Raw genomic sequence first — 27,163 nt, 5'->3', positions numbered from 1 at the left:
CCTCCCCCTCCGCTGTTTGCATGAGATCCTCTTTTGACGACATCAATCGTTCTCACGACTATTAGAACACATGATTTCAGACCACTGGCCGCATATATGACGTCCCATATTTTGGCCAAATGCAGAAACGGCGTTAAAGGAGAAGAGGAAGCAGAAGCAGGAGACCTTGGGGCCACCGTCTGCAGATCCGTTAACAATGCAAGGCCCGGTGCTGTCAGCACCAACTCACACTGAGTTACAGAGACACGCATACACACCCGGCAGCCGGGGAGTGTGTGTTTGAACAGTAGCTGCACGTACAGGGCTAGTCCCACAGCTGGTTTCACTGCTACTCTTACTCTGGTGAAACAGTCTGATGCTTACGGAGGTATCCTTTGAAAACAAACATACTACACTGCACTCTATTGATCGAGTTCACATGCTCGCAATCATTTTATGTCCTTTTGGAAGAATAAGATCCATCTGTGATTGAGTCAACAGGTCAAAAATGGCCCACGCATCAGTCCCATGTGTTTGTTTCTGTATATGAGGATATATTGGATAATCCAAGGCAATGTTCACACTTCAAATGTGAAACTATTTTTGAAAACTTTTTTTAAACTTCCACACCAGCTCCTCATTCAAAAGCTGTTTGGAGATGAAATGAAATGAACACTATAGCTCTCGTGGTTTCTCTTAGCCCGATTGGCCTCTGAGCGTGTAGCGAGGAGAGTGATTACTTCAGTCCCGCAATGTCTGGCTCATTGCTGGGCAAGACGCCTACTCGGCCATATGCCAGCCCTTGTATGTACTGTATTGTTGTGTAAGACCAGTGTAAATAACCGCCTGGAGTTAGTCAAGAGAAATACTTGACTGTGTTTTAGCCGATGCTTTACCAGGCATTTGATCCAGTGGGAGATTAAGAGCTCTCATTATGGGCCTACAGTAAATATCAAGTGGCGGCACGTGGAGGGGGCGTGAGCAGGCACCGCTGGTGGAATTGTTTGGGTCAAAGGCTGATCTCACGCTTCTGTTTCAGGAGTACAACAAATGTTAAAGGCGAGATCCGTTTGGAAAACTCGCATCAAATGACAACTGTGCTCGTCATCTTCCTTTCAGTCGCCACCCATGTGGCGTCGCACAAGGGAGCCAGTTCGAAAATGTTTCACCAACTGAAGGAGCCACATGAATCCGGCACAAACACGAGGAGACCAGATGAGTTTGTCAAAGTATATACAGTATGTAATGTCACCCATTAATAAGATACCAAACAGTTCATGCCTTTGACATCTGTTCTGTGGTACAAAAGATACAGAATATAATTACCTTTCCTCCAATAATGATCATTCCCGATGCATGGAAAATAACAGTCAGCTTGGATCGGTATCAAAAATGTTAACCCCCTATTGTGATGACTTATTGGCATTTTCCTTGCCTTTCTTAGAACGCTAGTACGAGTTCCCCAAACTCAATAAAAAGGGTTACGCTTTTAGGCTTAATTTAAAACAATAGCAAGTGTTAAACACATCCATGTGTGCACTGGCAGCAAACACTCAAAAGGAGAAGATGAGACAGTTTCCGAGTCTCTTTCCTTTCGGTGAGAGCCAAGATTGTATCTGGCCTATATTAAACACCCGATTGCAGGTCATATTTAAGCACTGTTTTATTATTATTATATTATAGATTGACTGGAACTGGCCTTTTGGAAAAACAGGCTCAGTAATTGGAAATGGAATGGCATTTTAAGGTCAGACATCAAGTTTGCAGACAGAGCATACAAAACGCATTGTACATGGCCATGGACATCAGACATTTCCTGCACATCTCATCCCGGTTTCCCCCGAAGCTGAGTGGCACAATAACTCATGCCCAAATTGTGTTGTCGTTTTTTTTTTTTTTTTTTGAAGGGGGGTGAGAATTTTTTTTTAACTGAGAAATGAAGATGCAGTTTTGGGCAAGGCTTGATGTTAAATCAGGAGGCAGAAAAATACAGAACTTCAAGACAGTAAGCGGTAAAAGCTGTGTTGTGGAAGTAGTAGTTAAAAAAAAAAAAGAAGAGGCCTGCAACTGAATTGTAGTGAGTGAGTTCATTTTCAAACATGTATGCAGCAACAATGTATGTCATTAAATAGGCCGATTTAAAGTTACGTGAATTTGTTCGATCTTAAACGGAACAGCAATTTAGCTGGTGAGGTTTTAATCTGAGTTTGGAGCAGATCAACGCAAAGAGAAATTGTCCTCCCCACGTGGAGGCTACTTGGCAAACGCTAAAACTTCAACAAGACTGAACAAAGAGTTATGAAGACTGCATTGTACGGAGCACATCATCATTTACAAAAAGTACGCCGCTAAGAAGCAACAATAAGAAAGAGAAATGGTTTGAATGATAAATGGGATCTGCAACAGATGCTCATCATCGGCAGGAAATGAATACCGTTGACTTTCATGGGATGGTCACACTGAAGTACTGCGGGTCAAAGATCAACCCTTTCCTCTTAGGCTCACCAGACAAGCCAAGTCTGTCCATCCCAAACACAACTTAACATTGTTTGATCTATTGCGAATGAGCTCTTGCGAGAGCAGACATGATGCTTTCCTTTTTTAATTTTTTTTTTCATGAAGACATGACAAGGTCAACATTTCAATGACTGTAGTGTCATTGCAGAAAAAGGAGCAGCTGTACAGTCAATAATAGAATGAATGATGGCCGCCGTCTTTTAATCTATAGTCAGGTGAAAGGTTTTGACATGGGTGAAGCTGGTGCTCAAACTACCAACAATGACGATAATGGAAAAAATATCTTTAAGGAAGAATTTAAACAATCAATGAAAGAATATCAAGCACAGATCATAGTTTTGTTTTTGTTTTAAGGGTGATAAAATAAGACAGGATCTTAGTTATACTGCAGTTGTCACGTGACAGAATAAAAAAAAGCAAAAGGAGTATTTTCTGTCCTCAGATGGATTTCCCATCACACTCCCAGAGGGGAAAACCGAGGAAGAAAGATGACAGCAAAGGTGGAGTTGTGACTATTAATTCAACTGTGACCTCCTCCTTTCCAATATTTAGTCATCAAGACTGGCTGCCGTGAACGTATCATTGATGGACACGAACAAAGTCATTGGTTCAATAATCTTTGATATCGGGTTTAAGGGCCATGTACTGTCACTTAGGTACTTTTTTTTTTTTTTGGCCCTCACAAGAAGAATGCTTCATGGTAAGATGTTTCAGTACCAGTAGGCCATATTTGTGGGTGAATTGAATATCAACAAATGCCCTTCATAGCAACACCAGCGTGTGTTGTGCAATGTGATTGAAAGCGCGCAACACATTCCGTTCGTGATCTTGGATCAGCCAAGGTTGTGAGCCTTTTACACTGACAAAATCCATCAGGCAGACAGTCATAAAATGTCTGGAAAAGTACTCATAATTGTCTCTGCTGATTTGAATGTGATGGAATGCATCATTCTCACAGCTGCTTATTGACTATTTTATATCATTCCAAGCCATTTGTGTCTTTTAGATGACAGCACGAGAAATCTGTCGAAATGGCTTTTGCCTGTGCTTTGTTTGGAAAGCGGGCAGCTTTTGGTTTGGATCGAAGATTCTTTGCATGCCAAACGTTCTGGGGCAAGCGCGACGATCGCATCACAACTTGTTGCAGGAAAATGCATTTACCGGTAAGTTTCCATTTCTTTCAAACAATGATCGAGTTCCCCTCAATGATGCCGATGATGATTCAGAAGAGGACGTAGAGACAACATTCTTTGAAAGAAACAGCTGTTGTTTCGTCTCATGCTATCTTTGCCATTCGCCTGCATATCTGGCTGGATGGATCTGGAACCGTGTTTCCCAACCTTCATTGAGCCAAGAACCCCCCGCCCCCCCAAGACTCGTGCCCTCTGCCGACAAACTAAACAGCATTTAAATGTTCTCCCAACCCCCAAATAGCGACTTCAGCGGTGCCGTCATCCACCAAGGTGGCCAAACGGCATCGCCACTCGCTCCACGAACTAAAAGAAGCAGTACCTGTGGACCTGTCTCACTTAGCATCGGCAGTACCACAATCCAATATCTCTTTACGAGCTGACTCACTTCTGTCTACTTCTGACGTTGTGGATTCCCTTGGCCGTAATAATGTCAGACTTTGTTTTGAGGCTCATTATCCACACAGCTTTTAATACTTCATGATGACTAACTTCCTGCCCAAAGACATATCTCATATCATGAAGTCTGAGAAGTGGAAGTCGTCAGGCTCTGTAAAACTTCATTCTGCACCGACTTATTTTGCCATATGGGTGGCATATGTTTGATTACAATTTGACATATGTAAGTAATGGGACTCGGCTGGATGCAGTGGTGGTGGAAAGGTTAGCGCAAGCAAAAGCTGCAAAATAAAAAATATTGCGGTTCTCCCATTACACTTTTAGTTTTGAGGTTTTCATCCGTGCCATGACTGGAAACACGAGTGCAATTGGCCTCCATTGTGACGGAGCATTTTTTGCACTGAGACACGCAACAATAACAACAACAGAACAATAACCCTTTGCAAAAATGTTTCTATTTTCAGGCTCCGTGGTAATGTTGCCCTATACTGTAAAGGGAACAAATGAGAAAAAAAAAAGAAGCAACCCCTTCACGTCAAGGAGTTGAAATGAATCATTTCTGTATATTTTCGAAATACACTGGAGGAATGCCAATTATTTAAACTATGTTAAGCTTAAATCTTCAGAAACCAAGAAGCCCGATATCCAGTATGTCTCTGGTTCTTCCCTGCCTTCTCGTTATAGATGGACTGTGAAAGTCAGATGTTGGAAAAAAAACCAAAACACTTTTTCCATTCCATGTTCAGATACTACATGGGCAAAGTATTATAGTTTGCATTATTGTGTGGATGTTCAAACAGTTTAGTAATCAGGCAACAAGCTTCTTCCACAAATAAAACACTAACATTCACCGAAGCGGGAAAATATTTTCTGTACAAAAATCCAATGTTTCTGCACAGCCAAAACATCTGCACGTGCCACAAAGCAGAATATAAAGTTACACTGATCATTAGGGCCAACTTGATTCCACCGTGGGTGAAGCTCGGGCTTATGTTGTCTGTGCCATTTACCTTTGGGTATATCTTCTCATTTGGCACAAGCGGGACCCCACCCAGGGAGTATAATCTTGACCACACGAGGGAAAACTGCTTATACAAGGCTTGACATCATACTGATACCTTGAAATATGATTTTCAAAGTCATTTGACTTGTACACTGGCTTATTTCAAGAAGCTGGGATCGTGCAGAGTTTGGCACACACGAACACAATTGGAAGGGAGTCGTTTGGATCGGCTCCGTTCACTGACGTGGCTTCTTCTGATGATACATTTATGGTTTGAAAAAACAAATTGCAGGTTTGCACCTGCTTTCCGACAGAGCAACTAAATGCGGGTGGCAAAAGGTTTAGTGTACCTTCTCTCATGTCACGCAAACTCATTGATTTCGCCGGCAGAGCTACATGAACAGTGACACGATTTGTAATTGGCGAATAATTAATTTCAGGCAAATTAAGTTCAATTGGATCGTACCATGCCGCATCCACCACTTCCACCGCATCCACTGATGATCTCTCACAGCACACTAGTGCCAGTTTGGAAAAAAAAAAAAAGAATAAATCATGTCCTATCATGAGCAGGTTTTTTTTTTTTGTTCTTATTACGTACATAACCTTGGCATCGGTTTGACAGCAGATGTACAGATATTTTGGTTTATAAAGTCTGATGAATAATCGGAAAAACATAATCTCCTGGCGCATATTTTTTTCAAACGCGGCCGATTATTGCTCTGTTAACATGTTGGACAGAAACCGGAGTCTTTGAACAACGCTTCCTAGATCAATCTGATTGGGTGGCATCATGGGACACATTTTTATAAATCCATTCAGGATGTGCTTTCTTCTCATCACATTGCTCGAGAAGCATCTCCGAGCAGAGGAATCTGCTTGCTTCCAAGTCATACTCCGAGCTCATTTTTTGGCAATTGATGTGACGGACGTTGCATCACTGAGATATGAAAACGACCAAAACCCAGAGCACAACAATTGCTTATCCTATCCCACTGTTTTCCTTCTTTCCCAATGCAACCTCAGTAGCATTACAAAAGCATCTGTAGATTCTAGGGTTTCAAACTGTTAAGGAACGGGCCAACTCTAAATCATAAAACCACATCCAACAGGCTGAAAAGCCATGCAGCAAGCACTCGCTTAGCGAAGATGTTATTATAACTCAAGTTTTTTTTTTCTTCTACTCTTTTTTGACATTCTCTCATTTCACTTCAACCTCAGCTGGAATATACAGAAATCTTGCTCACTCGCGACACTGCTGGATGTTGCCTCGGTTGCCAATGGGTAAAGGAGAGGCTGTGGTTATTGGAACGCATAGATTGGGACATTGAGGACAAGTCGAAGGGGTGGTAGGTGTCCGGAAATGGACTAAATCTGGATCTGTTCAACACTGGAACAGTGAGCCTCATCAAGCTGTGCAAGTGTGGGGAGAGGGGTCTTTATTTTTGCATGGGTTTTGAATATGAAGTAAAATACAAAGTTGATTAAACAGACCAACTCTCTATTCTTCCAGAGGGATGACAGAGGGTGATTTGGACAGAAAAGAACAAATAAAACATGGTGAGAAATATTCTCTCAACAAGCCAGGAAATTGAATCGAGTGCTTTCCGAGACTGGACAGCAGCGCGGCCCACGGTAATTGTCACCGCCATGTCTGACCAAGACCACATCAATGGAAAGGAAATATGCCAAACAAGCTGTCCTTTTAACCCAAATGCCTCTAAGGCCAATTCAGGCCACGGCGGAGACAGCCGAGGAATAACTATTACCTTCTTAAATTTATGTCCCTGCCTGCCAGTGCCCAGTTAAACTTAGGGTAGGTTCCGTGTAGCGTTTGAGATGCTGAGAACATTTGACAAGGATGTTTCAATGCCTGCCCATGTTGCAATTTTAATCAAACGCTGCTCAATCAAAATCGCATGGCTGGTCTTATCTTATTTCAGGGAGTGGCTTAAAACAGATTTTTCTGTCCCAGAGCACACAAGGTTGGTTGTGACTGCGCCAGGTTTGTCAACGCTGACCCAACTTGTTTGAAAACTACAGGAACTATTTCAAGCTGACTTATTCAAGGGGAGAATAAGATAATGTTGTACAGTAACACATGGGAAGAAACACAAAACACAGAAAGGCTAAAAAGCGATGTGTGTCCACGTATTAAGCAGACTGCAAGCCAACCCAAAGAGTCAACGGAGAGCTTTGGATGCCAGACAGTATCAGAAACACGAAGCGTGCTATTTGAGTATTCGGGGAGCAAAAGGGGAGTCTGGAAATAAGACCGACACTTGATAGAAATTATTTAAAAGGTTAAAAAGAGGAGAAAGCCGTTCTTCCAAGAATAGCCTTAATCAAAAGTAAAAAAAAAAAATGCACCCAGTTTCATAACCAAGAAATCCATAAAAGAAAACAGCACGAGCAAGACACGAACTACTCTGATGAGACCCGTGCCAAGATCAATATTGTTTTATCAAGAGGGCGACCCCCGCCTCAATCATCGCCTCTGTTCTTGGCATGGCAATGAAAAAGGTCTCTGCGGTATGCTTTGATTAAACCGGTTTATGGCCCCAAGGCCGAACTTGATTTGGTCCTGACCAGATTGTCCCTCAGAGCCTCTTTGGGCTCGGCTGCCACTGCTCCACAGCTTTACATCCACTACTGAATATAACCCCTGCACTCTTTCTGTCCACAATTACTCAAACCCACTTTATATTCATTTTACTCATTTGCAAAATATTAAACGGCTTTCATGTTTTTGTGAGAACGTTGCTTGCATGTTCTGCCCGTGCCTGCGTGGGTTTTCTCCAGGTACTCCGGTTTCTTCCCACATTCCGAGAACATGCACGGCAGGTTAATGCAACACTCTAAATTGCCCCTAGGTGTGAGTGCGAGCGCGGATGGTTGTTAAGGATGGAGTCTGCCTTAGGCCAAAAGGCAGCTGGGTAGGCGCTCGCTTCCTCTGAACAGAATAAGCGTAACAAATTGGATGGATGGCAAAAGGTTTTGTCGTTGATTTGGAAAGTATCCATCCGACCTGAGGGGTGGGAGAGGGTTTAAAGGTTCACGCAAGTGGTATAGCGACAGCAAAATAGTGCAGCGCTCCAGTGTGTGTGCGTAGGCAGTTGTCCATTCCTCACTTTCGCCATTTGTCAGTTGCTGCCTTGCTGTCAGTTATCAACCGTTTGCCGGCTGTTCTTTTATATGGATCACAGGAAACAATATATACAAGCTTGTCAGCTCAAAGAAATCTGGACTTGTAGTACTGCAAAAGGTCTTGGCCAAGCGAATCTTCAGGATATACCGTGTAGAGAATAGAAAGGAAAAAGAAAAAGCACAAAAGACCTTTTTTTTCATGACAACATGGGGGCAATAAAAAGATAAAAGACAGGGACTATGCGTCAAATTTCCAACAGCTTCATTCTTTTACACTTGGAGCCGTGGCAGAAAATGCGAGATGGCGGGTGGAAGTATTTATTTACTCCAAATTGCTGTTGTAAAAACGGCGGATTGTTTCAAAAGTCGGTGTTACGCTCTTTCTCACGTGTGCACGTGCGTTTACCTTTGAAGCCGTCGCTCGGACGGTGCCAAAGGACTGCATCTGCACGAGCCACTCGAGTTCTGTGTTACATATCAAGCGTGGTCGCCCAAGCGCACACTGATTTGCAATTTTCCATCCACTTGTTGTCCAAAATGGATCTGTACCAGGACTATCATTTTTTGTCATTAGTCATTTCAGGCCAGACACTGTGCGGAAATTAGGAGTAGGAGAAATCTGGCAGTGCTGTGATTGAACAAAACTATGAAGTGGCCGTAGGAGTACAGATAATACGGTGAGGTATGCGGCACAGGTGGCTTTAGTTGTTTCCCAACAGATGGCGAACTTGATCCTGCGCACGGGCAACGTAACTTTGAGCAAAGTATAGAACTCAAAACTGTTGTCGTTCATGTTGAGACCCTCATTTAGCGTCAAGGTCGTCTCTTGTCTGTATCCTTTGGAGATGCTTTTCCTTCAAACATGTCTTTCTGTTTGAAGATCCTACCAGGGAACTCCGAGCTGCACCATCTTAGATTTGCCATCAAAATGCCTCATGGTTGGACTATGATTAAATAAAAAAGAAAAGTGGAAAAAAAGGAACTTGTACAAAATACTCGTCCAGTCTCGTGACATGGGATGGCTTTGTCATCTGGGTTGGAACTAATCTGTGCCTTCCCAAACAGCTAACTATGAGCAAAAGTGATGCACGGATGCTCATTTTGCATCTCTCCATACCAGAGAAAGTTGATGAAATCATGTCTGAAAATCATTCAGTCCTTCAGAGTGGGTCAATTTCACCCCTTTGTGATATTCATCAACACAGTTGTGGCCATTATGCTGTCTCTGTATCTCTATATTCTGGCTGGCTTCATATAGAAGGTGATACTTCTTAACTCCTCATCGAGATCCAGATGTATAAATATATATATATATATATATATATATATAGCCTGAAATAAAAGCTGATGGGTTTTTTTTCCTATCTCCCGATACACATGTATCTTGTCAGTCGTCAGCAAAATATTTTAAGTGTGAATGTGTGCGAATATAAATATACTTCCATACGCTCGAACAAATTATGGCAAGAAAGGCAGGGGAAAATGTCGAGATTGGGTTGGACAATCCATTTTCCTACTCGGGGGATTCTGTCTTCTTCTGCCCAAATTAAATACAGCAGTTATGAGTAAACGCTTCCAAGACACTTATGTGGAAAAACATCTACCGTGCGTACGTAGGTGTGAGATGAGATCACATGGGAAGAGAATGAGAAATTCCATGTTCTCGACATTCTATTGATTTAAGGGGAATTTCTTTGCTGTCACACGGGGGAATTATGTTTCGGATATGTTTTGTTTGGGCCGTTGTTTCTTTGGCTTCTATATTGTTCACCTGTATTCATCAAAACATTGATCTCCTTTTATTTTTTTAAAAATGTATCAACCTTTTTTGCCTTCCACTTCAACTCAAAGTGATAGGATATGCTGAAGTAGTACAGTATGTGATGATTTATGTTTTGGACATATACTCTCAATAACATTGGCACAAAATTGAAGCGATTTAGAGCAGAGTAATGTTAAGGCAATACGGTAATACTGAATAAATTGAACCCTGGCTGGATCGCAGTCCACTTCTGATGTTCTTTGGAAGAGATTAGCCGGTTTGCTTCGATATCCAAGATTCGACATTTTCGAAAAAAGTACACAAATGAAATGAAATAGAGAAAAAAAATACAAATACGAAGAAATATGATTTTCTATTTTCCTCTATTGAATCCGTTTCATCCAAACCAAAGTGCATCATCATGTCAGTGGCTTGAACTTTTGGGGTTTTAACCTCATGGCGCAGGTTGATTTGGTCTTTGTACAAAAGCATGCTTCTCGGAGTGAGGCAAGTGTTGCAGTTGAGCAACAAAAATGGGACTCCCGGATTCTTGGATAAGTGGAAGAACGTTTTAGCCATCATGAAAAAGAGCCCTTAAAAAAAAATTGAGCTGAACCAGAGAAGACATTTGAACAGTGGACACAGGGCAGAAATTGTCAAAAAGACAATGCTTACCAATAATAGCTACAAGCCATCAACCTCAATCAGTGCGGCCCCAACAAAACGAATCACACGTGATATCCACTTTAAATTGTTTCAACATGGTTTACTCGTCACCGGTAGTGAAGAAAGCAACGGTGAACAGACTGTGTGTGTAGGGCGCTTCCTTTCATAACCTCGCCTGCTAGGATGGTTCCAGTGAGCTATCACACAACCAAAGCGGATAATTATCATTTTATAGCATTTGTGGCAGGTAATACAGATGATCTCATCACACTCATCCATCAGTTCGTCCGTCGGTTTGTTTGTCTGTCTTCCGTTGTGCTTTCTGCATTCAAGTAACTAGATGAGCTTCGGCTGGATGGATTATTACACCGATCCAAGCGTCTCTTTTTAGGGGCAGAGGTTCGGTTGCCACAAATGCCAAGGTTGCAAACCCGATAATCGCTCTTCACCCAAAAAGAACGGTAACATTTCAGCAACAGATAAAGAACGACGTCTCCTTCCTGAAGATTTGTTCTTTTCGCGGCCCTCCCTCATGATCACTTTCATCAGAGGACGACAGGAGGTGAAAGTAAACAACACTTAGGAGAGCGAAGGAGCCTCTGGTTTGTGCCACTTTGCCCCAGTCATTAGCACGTCATCCTAGTTGTTTTCACAACCTATTCAACACCTAATGGTTTTCCTCCCAGATAATGGTTTCCTCAAGGCCTTGTGATCGGCATGGAGATGGAAACGAGCAACGACATCAGGAAAAGACAGTGGTGAGGTTTGCAGACGTTTTGGGCGCCCAATAGAATAATTGGGCAAACTTGAGAGGTTGCACCGGTGGAGAAATCAGAGGAATGGGTCAACGTGAGCGGGAAGGTGCTGACAGAGCCTCGTATCAGGGTTACACAGAACCCCACCAGATGAGTTAAAGCAGCAACATGTAATCCGGTGCCCATCAAACAGAGAGGCCTTTCTGCGTCCGCGTGTGGTTTTGAAAGAATATGGTTTGGATGAAAAGAGAAGGTCATCGACAAAAGCAAACGTGACAAAACCTGCAGGAAACCATAGTTTAGCATTTCTCGCCGTTTGCTTGCTTTTTGTTATTTCATTAACAGCTGACCAATATCCAGCAGTAGTGTTGTGGATATTTGTATTGCGTCCCCTTGGGCTCTCGAGTGGCAGCTTTAAGGTAAAGCAAATAACAGATGCAGAATGGAAGCCAGATACTGTCATGACGACGGGCCGCGTCCACAAAGGCTCGAGACGTGCTCTGCGTGCGTATCAGGAATGCTCCCACATGGTGTGAAGATAGATAGCGTGTTTGACACACATGGCTCGTATCAAACGTTGGAAGGCTCATGCCATTTAACAACGCCGCTTTGACAACTTTTATTTCAAGTGGCTATGCAGATTACAGAACGACACATTTAGAATACAACTAAGAACATTGTGGGTCATGAACCCAATTCTCCGGAAAGCGAGCGGGCCATTTTATTAACACATTTGACATCTTTTTCTTTTTTTTCCGACCAAAAAGACAAACAAACCTTATCAGTGCACACATTTAACACCTTATTTTCCCCGTGACACCTTACAACTGTCTATGAGGAGCTTTTTAAAGCTCATTTAAACTTGTGATTTACATCTGACTTAATGCATGACAACATGCTGGGAGGACATCCCGGCCAGCCAAAGAAGCAGAGGGCTGAGAATTTATGAAGGGAGGGAAGATTATGTTGATCATAATCTGGCAAGAAGCAAGCCTGACCTCAGAGTAGATACGGTAGCCAAATGTCTGCTATGAAAAAAAAAAAGAAACTACAATGCAGTGGCAAAGGGAGATTGACAACGCATATGGGCATTATTATTTCCGAAATGAAAAGAAATCAAGTTGTTACACTACATATCCAGGCCAGATGGACATCCGCACATTTGCCTATATACCGTATATTTCCATATACATAAGGGCATTAGCCATGTGTTGAAAGGTGAACAGATCGTGAGCCACCGAGGGGGGTGGGGGGTGTGACATACTATCCAAAAGGTCGAAACCCCAACAAGAGATATTGCTGCAAAATTGCACCGTACATAAACGGGAGCTCTTAAAAAATAAACTGAACATTGAAAATAGATATCATGCATTACATGTATTGAAAGCGCTGTATGCTCATATAAAATAATCATCAACGTGAGACTGAGAATTGTCAAAGACAGCTTTCATTCTCTTGACTCTCCGGGTGTACGTCTCTGGAGGGCTGACAAATGCTTTGGAAGAACCGAGAAGCAGCAGGGGTCCAACTTTGACTTTCTGAACTTGCCATCAACGTCCCCTATGGACATCTAGCTACACATAAATACTAATGAAAAGTAGTTGCTTTATTTAACAAATGTAGATACTCCTTTCATAATTTCCCTCATGGGATGAATAAAGCACCGTGAATGGCTGGCGCCCAGTTCAAGGTGTCCCCCACCTCTCAGCTGGGATCGGCTCCAGCAAGCCCGCGACCCTAATGAGGATAAGCGCTGCACAGAACGGATTTATGGCTTAATGAAGTACCAACGGGCATGTGGAAGCCATTTCCAAATGTTCCTTGAACATGAAAATGTTGAGGAACTCACAAACACACCGCTGAAGTGCGTTTAAGCACAAGAATGCACGAGTGAGCAGCATTCGTAGGTCGTGTTCATGGAAGCATGTCTCTGTGAATACAACAAAATTGTCGTGAGCTTCGACCTGAAGTCAGTGCAAATGGCTTCTTTCAGAACCCCCCCAAAAACCTGGATGATGACAGTGACTATGCCTGATGAATTGGCCATGCTATGTTAGCAATTAGAAATGAGACGCCACTTAAGCAACAAGTGGCTGGAATCGAAGGTTTACTTGGAAAGGGAGAACCAAAATATATACACCCAAAGATTCAGGGACTGCTTCCCGTAGGCAACTGTTAAAACACTTCCAAGATACAACAACAGAAACAAGTCTTCAAAATCACAAGAGATGGCAAGCATCGAGATGAATGCACGGAAAGCCACAGTCCAAAAAAGGCGAGAATAGTTTATCTTGGACTGCGGTGGGCTGTCTCGTTGTGGTCAGCTCGTCCTAGAATCAGTTCCATATGCAGCTAATGCTCGCCGCTTTATTCTTGCGTGGCTTATAAATCAACGCCTTTCAGTGGTAATATTGGTCAGATTTTCACACAAACGTTTCATCTTTACAACGCTCCCTTCCAAAAGTATTTGAACAGTGCGACCGATTGCTTCATTTTTGCGGTAGACTGAAAACATTTGGGTCCGACCTCAAAAATATGAATACGAGACAAGAGATTAGCGGTCCGGATGGGGGCCTCGACTCGGACCATATTTCAGGTGAGCAAAAATATTGCAACAACTACACTCTATATTTCGTAGCAAATCCTTTGACTTGACCAACTGAACTGCTCAGAATCGTTCGGAGGCTTCTGCAGAGCTTGCTCAAGAGCTGATCATTTAAATAGGGTGTGTTGGAGGAGGGAAGCATATAAAACGTGCAGGACATGGGCCGTGGGCAATCAGATTCGGACACCCCTCGTATAGACATTCGACGCTATTTATTAATTGGATGATCAATGTGACAGGACACACCTGGGCAACACAACACATTCCAGTACTTTAGTTCACGCGAAAAACTGGCTGATTGAAACAAATAGCCAAACTTGTGCTTCAGATCAAAATGTGAATACGTGCAGGTAAAGGCAGAAATTTGGACTTCTAGTCTGAAACTGATGTGTTGAAGCCCAGTGTTTCCACCAATAGGAACACTTTTGGAAGTGGATTGTGTGTTATATTGGTTGGCTCATTGCACATATTAGTATTTGGTGCTTCTTACGTGTGGCCTTTCTTGAAAAGAACAGCGGAACAGAAATATCCTCTGTACAGTATCGTGTTACCTCATCCGGTACCACAACTAAAGCCTCTGTGCGACTCCAAAGCCGCAAGCAAAATGAAGCACGGCGCTCCATTTCGCTCGTGGCGCATCAAGACCACTCAAAACATCACCCCATGAACTCTGCCGAACACTGTGGCATTTTGACAAACATGTCCCTCCCTTTAAATCGAGAGCGACAAGGCAAAACAAACGCGAGCGGCGTCGGCAAAGAAGCCGACATGTTTTGACATGATGTCACTTAACAGCAAAAGTGTAACGGCGACAATAAACTCGCGCCGACTGCTGTGTTGACCGCTATGTATAGAGGCATAAATACAAGTGTAGTGGAAACACATGTTGGCATTCTTCACACCAGATGTCGACGATGGAAAAAAAATCAAATACAAAGTGGTTAAAATACAATTATGTCCAATCATATCTGGTGTTGGGAGTGTGTCATTCCATCTTACCTCATCGCGATGGCATAGCAGCCTCCCACCCATCGCTCATTAACCCCCCCCCCCCCTGAAATAGGTTTGTGTTTGGCGGGCCTTGCGTACCTCCTCGGGTCTACGACTCCATTTCTGTCAAGACAGAAAGACCAAAACAACTTCCTGATCGTGATGGTCAATAAGTGTTTTCTAAATGCTTGCTATCAAGAATCAGCAGAGCATCAGATGACAATACGGTTACGGAAGGTAAAATAATCCCTTCCGTGTGCTGTGAAAGGGACTTTTTCACCAGGTGATGCAATGCGAAAAGCCAGCTGCCGCAAAAGGACCTGTTGCATGCATTTGCACCTGTTTGATGAAATGACTTCTGATTGCAACTAATAAAAGTAAATCACTCGACTCCCACTCACTCCGGTTCCCCCTTTTTTTTTTTTTTACTTTTTTTTTTTTAAATTTCCTTAACCCTGGACTTGACCTTCTGCTAGTAATTAACAAGTATACTGAGAAAAAGGAAAATTGCGGGTCATTATTATGATAATTACAGTGAGCCAGAGGGATTCCAGGAGAGGCTGCCAGGTAATGTAACGCAGACGTCCTTGTGACCGAGCAGCTTACGTTCATTTGTCGTACGGCTCGCCCTCTTCTTTAAGGCTTAACGTTAAAGCAAACGATTACCCGGCTGCTGTGAAAAGCCACTTAGGAAGCCACTTCAACCGTCTGAAGTGTTGGTGAACACAAGCGCGTGAATCTGTCACGAACGTCTGACCAAGGTGCGTCCGTGACTTTCCATACTGTTCCCATGAATCATCATGTAAAATGAGCCGAGTCATCCTCTGCTCTCTAAAAGCGTGACCAAGCCAGACACGGAGTCCAGTGTAAACAAGGGGTGCGCAAAGAGACTGTTGTGTCATGGAGCGAGGTCTATCTCTGTTGAGAGATTGTTTAGTGTTTTCCTTGTCGTTATCCAGAGAAATGAAAACAGCACTTTCACGTGTCACTTTTCATTTTCAAAGCGGGTTAGGAAGCAGCACCAGCCCGGCGGGAAACAATGCCCACATTCAGCACTGCAGCCTCGGGCTCTCCTGAGGCGGAGTGGAAAAGAGCAGAGGTGTGTGTCTGCCTTAATGATTACACATCACGGGCGGAAGGCATTTTATTCAAGAGGGATGCAATACTAGGAGCTGGGAACTTCCTCAGATGTGTCTCGAAAGGAAAAATACGTGTTTTCATGTTTACAAGTCCACGTGGCGTAGATAGACGTATAAACCATAAAGACAGTCCATTTTGAGTAGTAGTTGAAAAAAAGGATGATTTCGAGGTCACAACATGCAGGGGATGATCAAAGGACAACACGGTCCGTACATGAAAAAAAAGATTAATTCAACAAATATTTCTTTTCAGTGCCGGTCTCAGATGTTAAACCTCTCAAAGGGACTGAAACAAGCGTTTGTGACATCTACCTGGCATTTGATCGATTTATAGGCAACTTTTCCAGGGCCTGTGTCAGCGATCTTAAGTCATAAAACATGATCAGGTATCAAATGGCCTACGCATCACGCAAAGAGCGCAACAAAATGTCAACGTTGGAATTGGATAGCGATATTGCTACTCCACGGCTCTTTTCAAAGGAATGGTCCACCCAAGGCCTTTGCCGTTGCTAAAATTAAATGTATGGTTCAAGCAAAGCCATTCAGAATTTTTCAGGAGGTATTCCTATCGGTTCATCGTGGCATCGGCAGCCATCAGAACACAAAATGAAAATCAGTCTTTTCAGTGACCAAAGGCATGTCCTACCCCCCCCCCCCATCCCATGTCTGTATATCTACAGTAATAACGAAAGATACCAAAGCATCAAAAACAATAGCGCGCACCCGCAGCGTTCTCCACTCTGAAGTATGTTGCTCCATCTTCTTCTGCAATGTTCCCATTTCAACCAAGGTCTAATCCATCAAGCAAAAGATGTATTGCTATGAAAGCATGAGTTGATCTATAAAACACAAACATGTGCGCTGCCCGCTTTAATCTCATTAGGTCCGCTCTGGTTGTGTCATTACTTTTTTCCCCCCCTTGCTTTCCACACTCTGATGTAAACAGGCAACATAGACATTATGTATAGTATATATCTGGCATGCGAAAAATATCGTGTCGTGTAATCTAATTCATCCAAACAGGACAGTCTGCGACCTGTAAGTGTTTGCGTGTAAAGACTTCCAGGCAAATGGAATGAGAGAAGCAGTGATTCAACTGGCCTAATTGTGTCAGAGAGGAAGCCCGCTTGCCATAGATGAGAAAAGCATGGCATGTCAAATTGCCAATACTTCATTCCAACGACTGCCACTCATGGAAAAAAGTACTCCGAGTTCATCACAAACTATATCGATCAAAAGACTTTCCTGACTCGTCACAATTATCGACTCCCTCATTAAGAAAATCCACAGACATCAATCATCCCCTTGGAGCTTTTACAATAATAATGCCGGCTATGTCATCTGCAACTGCTACAGCTCCGAACTGATGTTATTTGTAGGTCTGTAATGGGAAATCCAGCTGATACACTGGTATTCAGCGGCTGGGGTGTCTTGATGTTTGGGCCCAGAAGTGGTATTGCTCTCTTGACTGAAGTTAGCTGGAGCCGGGGCAGGCCACTGACTGACGATGGCATCAACCTTGCATTTCAATTTCACAGTGACGCGTAATCAACTACAGTACACGCGCATTGATCCTATATTACATTCATGAAAGTGGAGGTCTATCACCACGAAAAATTCAGTGCAAAACGACCGATCCCATTCGCATCCTTTAAATAGAATGCTCGCGGCGGCTTCTGCTATGGCTTAAATGTCACAAATGCAAGAACTGACAATGTTTCTTCATTAAAAGACCATCAAGGAACTCGACTGAGCGCTTTCCATGACGTGATGAAAAGAATGTCTTCACTTCCGAAAAAGAAAGACACGCGTGCACACACACACGGACACACATGTGCACTCATGCCTCTTTGTGTGTGAATCAATGAAGATAAAAAATATTTTTTGGGGGAATATCAGGACTGACTATTTTTGCAAAAATGCAAATGAGGGATGTGACAAATTTGCATTATGTGAAAATAAGCCGCAGTTTTGGTTTTATTTATTTTATTTTTTTGCGGTCACGATCTTGGTCATGGAAGGAATTACACCCATAAGTAATGGTACCACTGTCGTCTGTTTTGAGTAAAAACATTTTAAAAAATTCTAAACATCCATGATAAGTGTTTGTGCTGAGGCACTGTCCAACCATCTGCAGTAAGGTGGAAGCACCAGCATGCAAAGTAAACCAAACACGCCCAGATAAAAACATAACCTTTGGATTTAATATGTGCCTGAACGTGCGAGAATTGGTACTCATACACCAAAAATTGAACAAGTCTGATGGAAATAGCTGATAGCAAAACCAGGTGAAAAAAAAAAAGAGTGGGAGTACAAAAGAGATTGCGTGCTACAAAGGAGGACATTTTCAGATGAACCGAGTGGGAGAATTCCAACAGTGACGATAGCAAAGACCAACCAAGTCACATTGACCACGTCAACACCCGATGTACAAAACAAATGTGAAAACAGCATGGCACATGCAGCAAGCGTGGACAAATCTGCTATTAACATCTACGTCGATAGGCTTGGAGAACACCCAAATGAGAGGAACAGAGCCAGCCACAGTAGGCTTGTCTGTCAGCCTATAATGTTCTCACATCATACCAGTGGTCAAGCCGAAACTGTGGGCACTGTCTTCTACGAACAAACACACTGTATAATTTCATCTGAGCATACATAAGCCTTCGGGTATGTAATATCGCAAATACATCACGTTGATTTCGCTTCAATAAGACTGATAAGACTTGCCCCAAATGCAAAAACGACCAAAACTACGAGTCCTTTTCAGAGTGAATGGCAGCGGTATTGAGCACAGTTTAATTTTCACACAGACGAGACTTCAAGCCGTGGCCTTTGCAGCGGTTTTACCAAACGTTGGACAATATTTCTTCCTTCAAAGACTCTGAATTGGACAGCAAACAGTACTGGCTGACTGTTTGGTTCTCAGTGGAACAAAACCAAGGCATGTTTCAGGTGTTCCCAGGAGCCATAATCAATCTGTGAAAATGAAAATGTAGCACATGGGAGGGTACAAATCACATGGCGGTTTCATGGTATGATAGCAAACACCAGACTCTTAAGAGGACTGGGTCGAGAAGTGCCCACAACAGGGTACGCGAAGGGCAGCAAGAATTCCTCTTAGCCACATTGGGACATTCAGCAACCCTTACAGCACATATCCAAGGCACAAGCTTGAAATGGTTTAGGTGTGTACTACTTTCCCCAGGGTGTGGTGAGAGGAGTGCACCGGCCTGGAGCCAAGATGGTGGTCAGGGTGAAAACCACAAAGTGAAAATAAAGGCAAGTGGGACCAAGACATGTCCGGCACACATGAAAGATGGCTGGGGCCTCAGCACACAACAAAGTGCGGCGATGAAGGATGGGGCTCCTTGACAGGCCATGGACTCCACCGGTGGAGTGTTTACCTCAGCCGGATGATCTTAAAATTCACGCAAACAAAGAAACAAACCAAAATAAAAAAGAAATGTGAATGGTATGCCAAAGAGCTAAAGTGAAGGTCTGTCTGTCAAGTTAACTTCAGCAGTGTCTATTAGGTTTTATTGAATTGACCCGAAACAGGACTTACAAGATGACATCAGACGTAGAATTTGTGAAATGGATATTGTCACATATTAGCCAACATCTCACTGTTGCACACTTGTGAGCAAAGTTTCAGACAAACAACACACGGTGGCTGATGACCGGTAAGATATCTCAAGATTGCCGTCTTTAAAGACATGTTACAATGAAAGAGCAGCAGAGACCAGGCTAGAAAAGGAAGTCATTTGCAGACGCTGAGCCTAGACTGTCTGAAAATACTCATGGCCAAGTTCAGGGTAAGCGTGTCTGGTTTTGGTGTGCTTACAACTTCAAGGTTGTGGGCTGGGTTTACACAGGCAAGCGCCTCCAAAGCATGTATGGTATTGGCTCGACTTCTGGTATGGATACCACTATAATGGCAGATTATCAGATACACAGATTTCGTGTCCAAATGTTTTGTTTTTTTCCAAGTCAGTGGTAAAAATAACTGCAGTAAATGGAACAGTTCATCAAGAAGCTGTGGGTGGGAACTCCCAATGTGCGTTTTGAATGCCGCATAGGACAAGTGGTACGAAAAATGGATGGATGGATTGTGAAAATGACTTTGATATCTGAAACTTATGAGTCACTCAAAGGGGGCAACCGCTCTCCATCCTGGGGCACGCCTTACAAGGGATTGGAAGACGACGTGTGTGGAAGGAACCTTTTCCAATACTGATGCTTTCCAGGGCAAGCTGGAGATCAGAGAAAAGATGTTCTGCACTGTTTGTTGGCATGCTCAGTGTAATGAAGTTCTCAGACACCTCAAATATTTCACAAGTTAACAAGTAGACATGGAAAAAACAAGATGGGGCGCAGACAAGAATGATGCCATTGAGACATTCATTTTTCAAACTATTTAACGACTCCATGGCCGGACCAAGATGCAGCTGGACGCGTGGGGCTTTTTCCGTGGTTTAAGGGGGAAGGGAGTTGGGTGGGGGGAGAAAGTGAAAAACCATCTTCCACTCCATGTGCCAGACAACAGTGGAGAGAAAGAAAGGAACAACAGAAGGGATATGGCGAGAAAGGCGGTAGTGTGTGTTTCATGACACGAGAGCACGCCGTACTCGAACGTTCAAAATGTTAACTGGGAGCAGATGAGAGCAGGAGACGCAACCGAAGCACCGTAAGAACCGCTGGAAGCTCACCAAACTCAACGATGCAGGCTCACACATACAGAATATAATGTCTGAACATTTAGCCATATTTCATCAATGACTCTGGACACCAAAGCTTAAATTTAGCAATGATCATTTCAGGTGATACCGTTTTTTTTATGAGTCTTAAAGCTTTTATTTTCGTCAGAATCCTCAGAGCATCCGTCCATTCATCTCGCGTACAGTAACAGACGTGACCTTTTTGCACTTGGCTCTCATCGCCACAGGCAAACACACACTTTGAGTTTCAAGGTACAGCACTGTTGTTAATGGATGCGGGGGAGGCGATAATGAGGGGTACAGTCATTAAGCTATCACACTAGTTCAACGTTGGAAACTAAAACTGTTTGCAGATGTCGAGATAAAAGCAAGATCCAATTGTGATCATAGCATGTCAAAACAAAAAGTTTGCAATTTCCATTGGCGATGTATTTTGTGACAGAATCAAAGACATGTATACTCATTCAATTGCGAGAGCTTTTAATAAGGACTTGACTCGCCCTCTCTTTTTTCAACGTCTACTTGTCCCTGAAATGAACGGACATTATTTTGTGTGGGGGGGAAATTATTTTTAAAATTAGAATTGGATGACCACCGTACGGTAACATCAGTCGTTGTAAATATTGATGACCCACTTTTCTCCAAATATAAAAACGGTTCCACAGTTGAGGTAGGAGCACACATTCCAATTTCAACCTTTCTTCCCCTGCCCCGTCACTTACTGCTTCCACTGAAACCACTGAAGAGTATCCATCAGGCCTAACATCCTGACCTGTGAGGGTCCTCTCATCGATGGCACTTCCTTAAATCTGACATTGCTTCCCCGTAGCCATGCCTAACAACCCGTAACGGAGTCACAGCTAATTCCTTGTACAAATGTTCTCGGAAGTCGCTCTAACAGCTGCACGCTAATAGAGAGCACATGCTAGGTTGCTCTGGTTGCTGACCATTGACATCAAGGTACAGCAACACAGGCGCAGGTCGCTGATGTGCGGGGAGTTTTTCAGATTGGAGTCAGAAGAGGTCTCACACCAAATTAACAACGCTAATTTAATTCCTCCCTTCTACCGAAGCATGGAGCTGCCAATGTGGAGCAAGCATTTCTGACTGTCGTTCGAACGTATTGCAAAGTCGTTCCCCGGGTATTTCTGCATAAGACGTGAACACGGCGAGTGAAAGACATGACGATGTGCGAGTGGAACCGCCCTTGTTTTCCAGGCATCCTGTCCTGTATGGGCCCATGTGTTTGCGTTCATCAGGGATAACAGGGATCTTGGAAAAACAGATCACTGTGCTTGACTAAATAAACCTGCTCGTACATTCCTGACATTGGCCTCTAATTTAAGGACTCCAGCTCCGCCACCACTGTGCTCGTCTTTCAGTTTGCAGCGCTGGATCAGCAGGTAACTGCTTTCCCTGGGCGGGAGGGACCATGCTGGGAGCATTCAGCTTCTGAAGCGCAGCTATGGGCCACAACACCAGCTCTGTTTGAGTCTTGAACCTCAGCAGACATTATTCAAAGTCAAAAGCATTCTCTTACTTCTTCCACTTACTGCTATAAGAGCTGACGGAAGCAGTTGGCCAAAATAATTGGCACTTTAATCACTGTCGATATTAGTCTTGTTAAAGGGAGGGATAATATGGTCAAAAATTGTTTATACATGTGCAAATCTGAGAGAGAAGGAAAAAAGGTTGCGGCAGAAAGGTCAGTAGGAGAGAAAAATGGAACGGAGGTTGTTTTTTTTTTTTAAGACCTGATTTATATCCTGACTATCGGAATGGCACATTTGAGACATAATTACGAGTGACAGAGTTACGATCACATGACATTCAAAGGCAGAAGCCATCTGCTTGTGTTTTGACCTGTAAGGTAAACATGATCAAAAAGTTAGTTAAACAAGAAGCAGAAGAGCACTAAATCCTCAAAAATAAAAAGAGCAAACACTAAATTGTGTATTCACTCTGACAGATTACACAGGTTGCAGGTGAGTGTGCCCAATCTTTTGTGCTCTGACGAGAGCACTGCAAGTGCAAATTAAGTTTGAAATGATGCATGCGGAAGTGTTTTTATACATCTGATTTTTCCTCCATGTACAGTACTTTGCATGCAGCTGTGGTTGTCTTTTTAAATTGCTCCATAATTGACAAAGTCGAGTTGAGTAAGAACCAAAGGCGGACGGACAAGGATCTCCTAACACTGGAACGGAGCTGGAGCGTATCCATGATTTAATGTCTGGTACTTCTGAGACAAGTTGCTCTGTAGTAAAGCTTAGGCCACGCTAACCCGGTCTGCGCTCTGATTTATGACTGTTTCTTTGGATACAGTTTGAGTGTATGGAGAAGAAGGGTTAACTGTCCTAGACAAAGACCCGTCTGTACTCAGCTGGGATCAAGGGCTAATGTTGACTACAGAACCAGGGGCCAAGGGGAAAACACACACTGACGTGTGTGCAGGCAATTGTAGGCATTAGCGAGAAAAAAATTCACACGTGCCTCCCCCCTCGAGTGTGGTCGTAGCTACATGTTAAGATTGCCATACATGAGCTCATACTGATAGGTATCATACTTATACTATATATACAGCCGTCAGTCACGGGAACAGCATGTTGGATAAAGCGCCACAAAAAAAAAAAAGAAAAAAATCCTGGTATGGGTTAGCAAAGACCAAAGTAAATATAACGACTTTTTACAGTTTCACTAAGCGCACTACTGTGCACTGTAGTTTCTATTTATACATTGAATGATACACATAATATGAGAGGAAATAATAAAGAAACTGTATATGTATATTTATTGTTTACCTAATTGCTAATTGTTATACAAATAAAGGAAACTGCTCTATCTATCTATATATAATGTCTGCAGATATCTATCTATATATAATGTTTTCTACGGGTACTCTGATACTCACTCGGTGTGATTGTGAGCGTGAATTGTTGTCCGTCTTTGCGTACCCTGCGATTGGCTGACAACTAGTTCAGGGTTCACATTTATACACACTGTATATAAATAATGAAAATCTGTTCCAAAGGACGATTTGTCTTTCTGTTCGCAAACACGTCTGTATTGTATAAGACTTCACTATATGAGCAAATAATCTTTTTTGACATGAGGACGGTTGCGGATTTATGTTGAGGCCTGAAATGAATGAACATAACCTGATCTGAATAGATAGATTCAGTGTGCTCCTTGATGTTGTCAGGCAGATGTTGACAGAGGTAGACAAATGTATTTGACTAAAGACCCTGTTGGTGGGGGAGTAAGGGACCAGAGGTTCATCAGAGGTAAACTTGTAGTGGGGGTTGCTTGGGCATTCCACGAGTTTAGAACCACTGGCGAGAGACCCCGAAAAGTCACAACGGTCAAGGTACCGCAGCTGAACTGCATTAGACTCTGAATTACATCACCTCATCTACTCCAAAGGAACTCAAATGAATTTGGTGGATGTGAAAATGACTAACAGAACCAACAGTGAAACAAAAAAGCAGCATCACGAATTGGCAGGAGTGGAACACCAAAGCATTGCAGCAGGTAGATGTGGCAGAGTCTCGTTGAACTCTTTAGTGAGATAACATCTTTGACCTGCTTCAACATCATCCATCATTTCAAAACGATGATGTTTCAAGCAAGGGAGGGTGAGAAGGAGGCAAAGAAAGACAGAGAGCAGTCCCCTGTGTTGCCTTGTTAATGCATCTTGTTCCATATCTCAGCATGGATGACAGATGGGAGTTGTCTGACCATGTATCACGTCTATGCTGTTTTTTTTGTTTTGTTTTGTTTTGTTTTTTTTTGCTCGCTTGAAAGCATCACATTTTCCAGTGGAACTTTATGCCAACAGAGTGCAAGAATTATACTGCTCTCCTCTGGGACTGTGAGAATTCTGTCATGACACGCACGCAGTTATTTGTATAGGTTTGACCATGCCATGTCATTACAGTATCGAACCGGTGTCTGGAGGACAAAAAAAAAAAAAAGAATTACTAGACACTGATTTAATGTTGAATGGTTCATAGTTGTTTGGCAGTGCCCCGGCGATATTCATGACTATTTTATTTTAGTTTGGAGAGAACTTGATTTCAGTCACTGTGATCATTGTGTCTGAATTTTCTCCAAGGTAGTGTTGACAGAGCCAGTTGATGTGAGCTGTCACAGTCACCTGCTACGTGATCTGAACAGTGCAGCAAGGGGCAGGGTGAGGGTGCAATGTCATTTTATGTTAGGCAATAAATTGGGCCTCCATTAACTGCAACCGGAGACCAAAATGCATTTCCTCTAACTCTTCGGCCTCAACTTAAATAGTGGTCATTTAGAGTGGCGGCTGGGGTGAAAAACAATCCTCCTTCGAAATACTCTGCGAAGCAGCAAGAGGCTTTGATACACCATCCCTGGGCTTTGTCCCGTTACCTGATAATCCCACGGAGACGGTTTGCGGGGCATTTAGCAGGAAGCATAAATTTGGAAGTCTGTAATTTGAAAAGAAGCGTAAGAAAGAAAATCTCAGCATGAGATGAAGGCTGATACTTGGAGGTCACTTGAACAGGCGGTAGTTGCCATAAAGAGCAGTACAGACAGCAGAGGGGAAAGCCAAAATGCCGTCCTCTTCCTACTGCGCTGGCAGTTATAGTTTGTTCAGTTTTTTTTTTTTTGGAGTCCAAGTATAGTACGACCAATATTTTAGATTGGATGATGTATAGCTAGGGCGTCTTCAGCAGGGGGTGGAAGTCTGAGACATTCCGAGTACAATAAACAGAGCTTGCAATTTCAAACAAAGCCACGCAGCAGTAAAAACCTCCCCCCTTGCTGCCATGCCGGGCTTGCACTCGGGTTTACACAGGTGTGGGTGTGCAAACGTGCATGCGAATTGGCCACATGCGCACCGTTTGGACACCGGATGATGTGATCCCCCCCCCCCCCCCCCAAATCATTTGTATCGGGCTGTATCCGGATCTCCGCTGTTAAGTGACATCTCATCTGGTTTGTTACCTGCGCTCAACCTTGCAGATTTGTTTTTTCAATTTACAGGTCCATGGTTCAATATTTGGTTCTGAAGAGACATGGCCAGAAGTCAAGGTAATGGCTGCACAGTATGGACAGGGGATGGACAGAAATTTGCCGGCACAAGAAGGTACGCTCATCAATTTAAATATGACCTTTTATACTTACGGCCCCCGGGTGTTTTTCATCTGAATATTTACTGTACGTCTATCTTTATTGAACTCTGTAAACTTGAGGACTCCCTGTATTCTGATGTTTGCACAGTGAGTAAGAAAACAAAGCGGTTACACTTTTGATGCTCCCCTGTATTAAACCTACTTAAGACTCAAGATAATGCGCGTCCTCTAATGTTTCACCTCTCTTCAGCACTAAAGCAACAATTCAGATGTTCCACCAGACATGTGATATGCCCCAGTGGCCCAGTGATGATTCCAAACCACTTCAACAGTCAAGACAAATTGGCTCAACATTTCCTTATCAGCCTCGATACATTGCACAATGTTGACATACAAAGACAGAGCTCTGGAGAATTACAGGAAATGGAAAATCGGCCTGACTGGTGTCAAATGTACTCATTTATACACAAAAACACATCATTACATAAAACTGATAAGTGATGGAGAAGTGGAATGATTTATACACAAGACCGCAAGCACATGGCCTCATACGCAGTCAGTTGCACACTTGCTGCAGCAGACAGCCAGAGCAGGGAACACTTGATTCATCCTTTTTGTGATTTAAGAGCAGCTGTGCAGGAATGCAATGACAGCCTACGGGCTGCTGTCAAGTCTCATCACAGAACAGACAGGGACAACCGGCAAGGCGATAGGTCTGAATGATAGCTGGGCTTTGGGCCTAAAGCTTCGGCTTGATGTCCCAGTAAGCGTTCCAGAACAATGGTGGTGGAAGGCCCTCTGGCTGAGGGAAGGAGACACACACACAATCGAACAGAGCTATCGTTTGTTCCATGTGTCACAATAAATACCCTAAACTGGTTGCCAGCCAATCGGAGGGCACACATAAACAAACAACCATTTGGAGTGCCCAATCAACCTGTCATGCATGTTTTTGGAATGTGGGAGAAAATCCACGCGGAGAGCGGGGAGAACATGCAAACTCCACAAAGGAAGGCCGGAATCAAACCCTGCACCTCAGCACTGCGAGGCCGACGTGCTCACCATTTTCTCACCATGCCACTTTGTGTGAATCACTTTTAAATGACTCCCACTAAGAAACCTGAACTCATTATGCTGTATTGTAGTCAAGATGAAGGACTCCTTAGGACAGTCGCGATG

Source organism: Hippocampus guttulatus, chromosome 21 (genome assembly GCF_054856545.1).
Source record: "Hippocampus guttulatus isolate MCC_2025c chromosome 21, RoL_Hgut_1.0, whole genome shotgun sequence".
Lineage (NCBI taxonomy): Eukaryota > Metazoa > Chordata > Actinopteri > Syngnathiformes > Syngnathidae > Hippocampus > Hippocampus guttulatus.
The sequence above is the reverse complement of the archived record's forward strand: the minus strand, read 5'-3'. Positions refer to the sequence as shown.